Here is a 9,502-nt window from a genome sequence, read left to right as displayed (position 1 = left end):
TTAATTTACTCTTATTTCAAATGCTTTATAGATCATCTTTATATTGAATTTCTGTACTTAATTATTTTATTTTTCATGTACGTTAATAAACCATTGCGGCCTGACTAAAGCTAATTCGTGTTTATCCATCTACGGCCTTTTAATAGTTATAATGTCACACCCAACCCCAAAATATTTGGCCAATTTCTTGGAGACTTTATGAGAGGAGAAATTACATTCCCTAGTTAAGTAGTGATCGATGATCCATTCTCATGGGACGTACTTGGTAAGTTAGTGTTCGATCAGTTCATCCTTGATTTTTGCCATTGCCCATTGGCATGCATGTATCTAATTGGCAATTAACTTATTCGAGCATGATTTTTGTTTATTTTCTATTTTTAAAAGCTAATTGTTTTGAAACAAATAAAAATTAATTATTTGATAAGAGTAATTTTCAAAAACTGTTTTTAAAATAATGTTTCTATTTTAGTTTTTAAAATAAAAGAACAGAACACTTCTGTTTAAATGTTGTCTCATTTTCTTCTTCTTTTTCTAATCTTTAAAAACTAGTTTTTGAATCTTATTTTATCAATAATTTTTTTTAGACTAAAAACCAAACACATCTTATATCACTTTGGATATTTTAAAAAATATATATTTATTGAAAAAAAACCTTTAAAAATTGAGATGGATAAATTAAATTTTGTTGGGTCACCATGATGATAAATAAATAAATTTTAAATTTAAGTATAAATTTAATTAGTTTTTCATTTTTAAAGCGATTTATTTTCTTTTTATAAATACTTATAACAAAATTTGTCTAAAGTGGCATTTGATAAAGAATTTTGAGTTTTTAATATTTTATTTTCCTTACATTTCTTCTACATATTCTCCCATTTTATATTTTTGTGATTATTTATTATTCATTAATTATTTTTTATTTGTATTTTTTCTTCCTTTTTCAAGTTTTTTTTCTAAAAAAAATTACCTTTAATCATAAAGTGTTTGAATGAATTCGTACGGAAGTGAAGCTCTTGTTCTGGTTGACAAGACAATTTGTTGTCTTTCAGCTCCTGTGTCTTTGGTTCCCATTCCCCAATCATCAACTCATGAAAAGATAAAATAGTAACAATAAACGTGCATCTTCAATATAAAAAAATTAATATTATAAAAGTATATTTTAAACATGCATGAATACTAGAATGACTCGTGTGAATATACGGATGTTTTTCTGTAGTAAAAAAAAGGGTATCTTACTAGTTAAAATAGGAAAAAAAATATAGAAAAAAGAAAAAAGAAAAATTAATTAATGAAATAGAAATAAAAAAATGAGCATATATTAAATATTTTCTAGGATAACATCAGGCTTCTGTTCTACCCCATTAGTTAAAAGGTGGTAATGGACGGTAGTTTTGGGTTTTAATGCCCTCCCCCGCTAAAAAAAAGTTAGAAGAAAGTGATGGTGAAAGAAGAAACGTTAATGGTACACATTCTTCTAACACTTCCTATTATAGAATTATTATAGTATAAATATATATAATGTAAATCTCATTCAATAAATGTATTTATTTCCTATTTAACGAGATTCACTAAAATTCAAGGAGCTAAATATGATATACTTTACTCGCCTGTTCTTGTCAGGAAAACATGAATCCAAGAGAGGGTTTTATTCATGACACGTTCGACCCTAACCTTGATTATTTAAGAAGATATCACCAAACACTGTACGACAAAGCCAGAAGAGGTAATTAAGAGGAAACAGTCCCTTTTTTCTTACCATATTTTGATCTATCATGTTATTCAATTCATGTATTAAACAAGCATGCTTGCTGCTGTCACGAAGAAGATCGGACATTTGCTCACAGAGTAGACCCCATATAAAAATGTTCCTGGTATTGCTTAGTTCAAAAGAATACAGTGTATCCGTGCATGTTATAAGAAAAGAATATTTCTTATTATAAATAAGATTAAGATGAATCGATCAGGTATGTACATAACCAGATAAGGTCATGATAGTTAAGAAAAATACTAACATTTTTTAACACTTTTTTTATTACAACGACAATAAAAGGATAAACTAACTAGTTGAAGTTAGTTACACGAATAACAAGATGTCATCCAATTTGGTTAAATGCTAATTTGTATGTGTTTGCTCTTGTAAAATAGATATATTCTCTTCTGCTCTTCATCCTTAATTTACAGCCAAGAAAATCAAAAGAAGAAACAGAAAGTGAAGGAAGAAAAAAATTAGAAAGAACTAGCTAAAGAAGTTGAATATTGGATAATTAAAGAGCTGGAGACAGTCTTGGCTGCACATGAACCAAGTCCTTTTTCATGAACATGTTGGTTCTGGAGAGTGGAAAGTGAAAAGAAAGACATGGCTATCGATTGTTTAAAATTCGAATCCACCAACTCAAAGTCACAGTAACACCCCTTCATAAGCATAAGCAACGAAATGTTGATGACATGAATTAATCATTTGAAAATGCAAAGTTGTGTAGCCAGTATATAGCATAGGTTATAGGCTCTGCTATGTGGTTTTGTCGCTTTAGAGGCAGAATGTGCATATACAATCTATTGACTCTGAAACTAAGATTTGCTGAGCCCCCCGACAAGCTTGTATAAAGTTTCCACTTCCCCGTGTTACCGGCAAAGAGATATATTTAGTTAGCGGTCAACCACATTGCAATTTTAAGTGTATTTTTGGAAGAAGAAAAAATGTTTTTTTAAATAAAAATATTATTTCTCATACACGAGTGAGAAATAACACAAGTTCTTGTTCCCCTTTTTATTTATATTGCGTGACTGTGACTTAGCCGCACATGCAACAGATAAGGAAGAGCAACGTCATGCCTTCACTTTTCAATACTGCTTGGATTCAGAAAAAAAAAAGAGTGCAAATATTCCTGTTTTGGAGGGAGTGGAGGTTTCACCTGATTAGCAGTTTAGGTTCGGCGAAACAGCCAGAAATGAAACACAGTGAAAGGAAATAGGACAAAGAAAAATACAGAAAAAAAAAAGATAAGAAATACTAGTATGATGAAATTTTGTATTGTTTGATTAAAGAGAAGTATACTAAAAAATTGAAAATAAATAATATTGTAAAATTATTTGATTTGAATAAAAGAGAAAAGATAAATTCTCTTATATATACAAAATTACTACTTTACTTTTACACACATATTGTGTAGCACAAAGTGTGTAAACAAATAGAAGGATAATTAGTTTAGGAAAGTAAACACTTTGTGTCCATTTCCAACTTGTTTCTCTTCACTTAAGCGAGGGAATAAGACATAAAACCCATAACTTTAAACTTATCACCTTTCTATTTCACTTATATTAAACAACACCATTTTTTTTATATATCCTCATCATTACGATTTCTACTCCCTCCACTCATTTTTTTTAATGTATTTCTATGTTAATACAGTGTAAATAAAGTTATGTTTGAATATATAATGATGAAGACGGACATAAAATAAAAATATAATAAAATGAAAATAAAATAAGTAAAAATAAAACCATTTTATTATTTTACTTGCCTTCCAAAAAAATGTTATTATTTTATTGCTTAGATGTTTTAAAATGAAAGAAACTATTATATCCCCTATTCTAAATTTTACAAAATAATGATATTGAAATTTGTCAGTTTCATTTCATTATTTATCATTTTTATGCAATTCAAACAATGAAATTTGAAATCATTATATTTTTGTTTTATCCCATTCAATATAGCCTAATAATGAACTCAATTCTATACTTACATAACCTGGTGCGGCCCATTGGCCAGATTCAAATTCGGTGACTTGCCTGGGTTAGTTTGGTGAACTATATAACTGCTTTTTGTATAATATGGTTGACTTGTTTCTGATTTTAATTTTTGGCCTTTTGTCAAAATAATTTTTTGAAGTTAATCTATTTTACATGAGAAAGTTTTTACTCCAATATTAAATTACATGTTTTAAATATTATAATTAAATTATATTATATTAAAAATATAAAACATTTTAATACTATATTCTGTTTTTTTATACTTTTTTTTAAGGCTTTTTAAATTCCTTGACTCGTCAAATTAATTGATAATCTTATTCTTTATGTGAATCGACTTTCGATCCGAATCATACACCTATGCCCAACTATGTCCACATATATAATATTCATGAAAATGCAATGACTTTATCTTTAACAATTATAGATTCTTCTTTTATTGTAAGCTTTTTGGGTTACTTTGCTTTCCCTTTTCTTCTCTTTAACAAGTGAAGGACAATCCCTTACAATAATATGCCTTAAGTCACATTTCTCATTGCCATGTGTTACTGCAAATCTTACGGAATGATTCTTCCCTACATCCAATAATGCAGTGTGCAAACACATCCACTCATTTCACAGTTGGAATAAGCAAAAACTGCACATGTGTTTCACCGTGGCATGTGCTGTTTACCTCGCAGCTGAACCCGTCACAATCATGTCTGTGGTTTTGGCCAACTGTGTTTGTTTCAATTTTTGATAAATTTAATTTTGCATGTATTAACATAAAAAAATAATTTATATTTAAAATTGTTTTAAAATACATTTAAAGATTTTTTTTACTTAAATATAATATTTTTTAATTTATGAATCTTGTATTTAGGATTGATTGCACTTTTTTGTTCTCAAGCAATGGTGTCAACTGAATTTTTAAGTATTGTAATTGTCTGAATTTAATTTTTAAGGCTCAAATTTTATAATTATATGATTGAAATTAATTTTTGAGAATAAAAAACATACAAGTGGTTGTGATAAAAAAAACATTCAAGGACTAAGGAAAAAGTTTAAAAATATTTCAGGAATCACTTAATAAAGCTAATATACTGACAAAAATAAAATTAGGGATCAAAACTAAAAAAAAATATCCAGGGACAAACATATTTAAGCATTGAATCTTAATTAACATATTTAATGGACCTAATTACGTACCTATCAACCATGTGATTGTGGACTATGCTAGTGCCTTGAAGAATTTGATTAAGAAAAATTAAATACACTTTATTCAGAATATATTTTGCTTAACTTGTTCTAGAAAAATAACTATTTATTTTTGTTAAGGCTCGAATATGTTTTTGTTTCTTATAATTTGCACATTTTGTCTTTAAGATAAATTTTTATTTTTTTAGATCTCTACATCAATGGATGAAATTCCTTTCCTATTTTCGACAAACCAATAATTTATTTTTTTTTATTTTCATTCTTGGTTGCTTAGTAATGTCTTTCAACTCGGAGATGATGACATTTGTAGGCAACCTTTAACTAAATCTTGCTTCCTTTTTTGAAAATTGTCATAAAAAATAAAGAAAAATCAAAACTTCATCAATCAGACATAATATCAAAGACGTTTATACTTATAGGCACAATTGACTCTTAATTTGTTTGCTTCTACTACAAAACCACCACAAATCATTTTGATAAGAACGGTACCTATAAAAGAGATAATGTTATTTTCCATTATAGATCTTCTGTTTTTATATTTTTGGTCATTTCCTAAACCAACAATATTCTTTAGTGTTAGATATGGAAATCCTAGTGTTAGGATCTGGATCCAACATCATACCCAATGGCTTGCATACTTTAAGTGGAAACCAATTAGTCAGGGTATTTAGTTGCTAGCTAATTCATATATCCCTCGTAAATAAGTCATTATGGGTGAAATTATTTGTTATTCGATCCTGTACATAATCTTTTAAGTGGGTTTATGTTGTCAGTCCCAAAATATCATTAATTAATTCTCTATCCGATAGTATTAGAAGTATTTTCTCATTTTACCACGTTTGTACACAAAAAAGCCGCTACTTAATTATACATTCTCTCTGGTACGAACGAAAACTTTTTAGCAGGTTCAAGTATTATCTTTACCTCGTGTGCTTATACTTTTTAGTCTTTGTATTCTAATTTTGAGATGGTATTATTAAAGCTCCTTTTAAGGAGTAGAGAGAGTAGTATTGCGCAATTCAATGACAGCCAAGGAATCGCCTTGAATTAGTGACTAAATTAAATTCCTGATTTCATTAATGTCATGTCAAACCTGAATCCAATTACAGATCCTTTAAGCAAACCATTGATATGTGCTATAAGAAACATGCATGGTTATCCCACAACCCATGAGGAAAAGTTGTCCAATAAATAATTGTACAAGGCACATGTTTCTTCTTGATCCCAGAGTAGCATAAGGCTTTTGTTGGTGTTGCTACAAGACTCTGATCAAAGTCACAGTACAAATTCAATAACTTACTCAGACGTCAAGTATTGTGCGTAATTTGTTTGGTTCTTCTGAACCGACTCAACATTTGCACTGTACAACTTGTGCCTATACACTATAACTTTTGCACAACTTGTGTCTTCATTATAACAATCTTATACTTTTGTAGTATACAATTGCTTTGTCCTCAGACAGTGGAAATGAAGCACTGGAATAACTCAAGTCAATGATTTTTTTATCAATTCTGACTCATTTCTTTGCTTCCACATTTTCATATGCATCCTTTATTTTTACGTCTACCGCATGGTGAATTGGGAGTGGGGTACTACTGCTTAACTATTTATAAGTTATACTTATAACCATGGGCATGGCATGGAGTACTTTTGGTCTTTCCTTTTTTTGCTTCTTACCTGTGTTTAGGAGCATGCCATGATTGTCTTTCAATTATTATGTGTCAATTAATGCCCTTACCCTTTTTGGATCAATTATATTTTTTATGTAACGACTAACGAGTATTTTAGAAAGAATTCCATCTTCATTCTTGAAATTAATCATATATGGCAGTGAAATGTAATTTAAAACTCTGCGTTGTGCTTCTTCTTTTTTTCATTTAATAGCGCGCGATCGAGTGCATGTTTAGGAGACCTTTATTTCAGAGTGAATAATCACTTATTTTGAAAAAGTTCTCTCACAAAGTTGAAATAAAATTTAGGAGATTATTTTTCTCAAAATAAGTTGAACTAAAGAATAAAGATACATAAGTATTCACCTAATTTCTGTCAAAAAAAAATTATTCACCTAATTAATTGAATTATTAATAATGGGATAGAGATATCAAGTTTATGATTGTCCATTTGATGCCACAAGTTTATGATTTGATGTTAACGAAGGGAGTTCCATTGCATTAATTAAGATAGATATGCTAATAAAGGTTTTTATAAAGCAGACATATATAGTAGTGTGTGCTGTTGTGAGAGAAAAGAAGAAAACGTGCGCAGTACTGTGTGCATGTGCGACTGTGCGAGATGATGAGTGCAATCTAATAGTCAATTAAAATTAAAAAAAAAAAAGCAATTAAAGAAACAAAAGCCAGTTTAAGTGGTGGTTGGGTAGTTATAGTTTCATTTTTTAACAAAATTTAACAGAATTAGTTTTAAGGGTTTAATTACAGAACTTTAGAATTATAAGAATATAGTTAAAAAAGTTAAATAATAGAGATTTAATTAAAACTAAAAAAATTATAATTTAACCTAAGAAAATTTTGGTAACAATCAAGAAAATCAAATATGCAGATAAAGATAAAAGAAAAGTGATTTAATTCAAGCTAATCAAGAAATAATTTTTTTTAGAGTTATATTATCTCCAATAATTGCTTACAAATATTACTTCAATTAAGTAATGTTGTTGGAGCATTCAACTTGATATTGTTTATACTAGTATTGTTGTTTATACAAGCAAGATTTTTTTTTCTTTCAAGGAAACTAACGCTGCTTAAAAATTGTTTAACATTAAAAACATGTTTATTATGTTCTAAAAGAGAGAAATTAATCCATTATTTTTAAAAAAGAGAAATTAATAAATTTTAAGATCCACAAAATTAAAAAGTTAAACACTCATTTTAATAACTTTAGTATTATAGTTAATTTTTTTAGTAAAGTGCTGAAATAGTTAAACCTATGTGGTGTTATAGGACCCACAAGTTAGTTAAAATTTTGACAATATACTCTTTAACATCTTTAATAATAATATTGATAATAATAATAATAATAATAATTATTATTATTATTATTATTATTAATATCTATATGTAGTTAAATTTAGTTTTAGTTTTCCAAAAAAAAGTTATTGATTTTAATCTTTATAAATTTAAAATTTTGAAAAATATTCTCTATTGTCATCTATTAATAATATAATGCTACTAGCTACCACTATGTCACTACTTATGTCACCAATATAACACATTACCACTATGTGAATATGTGATAACAATCACCATTTTTATAAATATATATATATATAAATAAAGATAATGGAATTGAGTAAAGGATAGGATATGTTTGAAAACTGAAAAGTGGAGAAATCAAAAAGAAAAGGAAAGTGATATGATATTAGCTAAAACCGTACACAACATGTCTCATAGTACAAGACTAGCTTGGCCTTGCCTTTTTTGTGTGTTAAGCCCTCATAAACGTACTTGTAATATGCTTGCACGCGAGTTGGCTTCTTTTTCAAGTTCAGTGGCTTACGAAATATGGTTGGCATCAACCCTTCTTTGGGTCATGCATGCCGTATTTTGAGTCATTTAATTTCTTAATGAAATTTTGTTGTGCCCACAGTTTGAATTTCTTTAGTTATCCTCGACAAAATAATAACATTCTGTTAAGTCTTTAGCAAATGAGTAGTGCATATACTACTTTACTCTATTCATCTTATCCTCGCACCTTAATTTATCCATCTAATCTCTAGCTAATTTCTCTACAAGCATTACTTATTTTGATACTTTAATTATATGGGGGGGTTCCTAGATGGTTTTCTGGTCATATTCATTGGTGAGTACGTGGTTACAAATTTCAAGCACCATTATGCATTATCCATATAATACAAATTTCTATTGTATCACCACAAGTTAATTATTAGGGTTGTATTGTATATATAGTTTCCAGCAAATCATATAATTTAAAGTCGTACGTACTTGGACCACTTAGGAATTTTCGATACACTTAACTAGTCAAAATATTATGGGTCACAGATTAATTAAATCTGTAAAGTTTTAAGTAATATAAATAGTAAAATATAGCCGGGATTCTTCATAGTTCCAACTTCCAGAATGCAGTGCGATCTTTTAAAAAAAGCAACGGAGATTTTGGCTGACGAAAGCGTCCAAAAAATATTCAGCATCTATCCAATATTTTCTATGCAATATTTGTTAATGGTGTGATATTGTTGTCCTTTGTCATTGTAAAATATCTTCAGCAATGTTCATATCAATTTTTTATCCTAAAGTTGAAGTTGAAGAAGACGCGTGGCTATCTTCGCACCCATTCAATCTAATTGCTATTGTCGTTTTAGCATAGGGAGGGCTCCACTTTTCCGAAAGCATGAAATCATGGATCTAAAATACTTGAATTCAGAATCTAAAATGCATATCATTGCGCAGTGGAGTGATCATGATTGGATGAAAGCACCAAATGAGTGGCCCGTGTAGAGTTATAACTAATTAATCCTCATATTATTTGAATATTTAAATAATATAAATGATACTCCTATTACACAATGGCTCAAAATTAAGAA

The sequence above is a fragment of the Glycine soja genome, chromosome 8 (assembly GCF_004193775.1).
Source record: "Glycine soja cultivar W05 chromosome 8, ASM419377v2, whole genome shotgun sequence".
NCBI lineage: Eukaryota > Viridiplantae > Streptophyta > Magnoliopsida > Fabales > Fabaceae > Glycine > Glycine soja.
The sequence above is the reverse complement of the archived record's forward strand: the minus strand, read 5'-3'. Positions refer to the sequence as shown.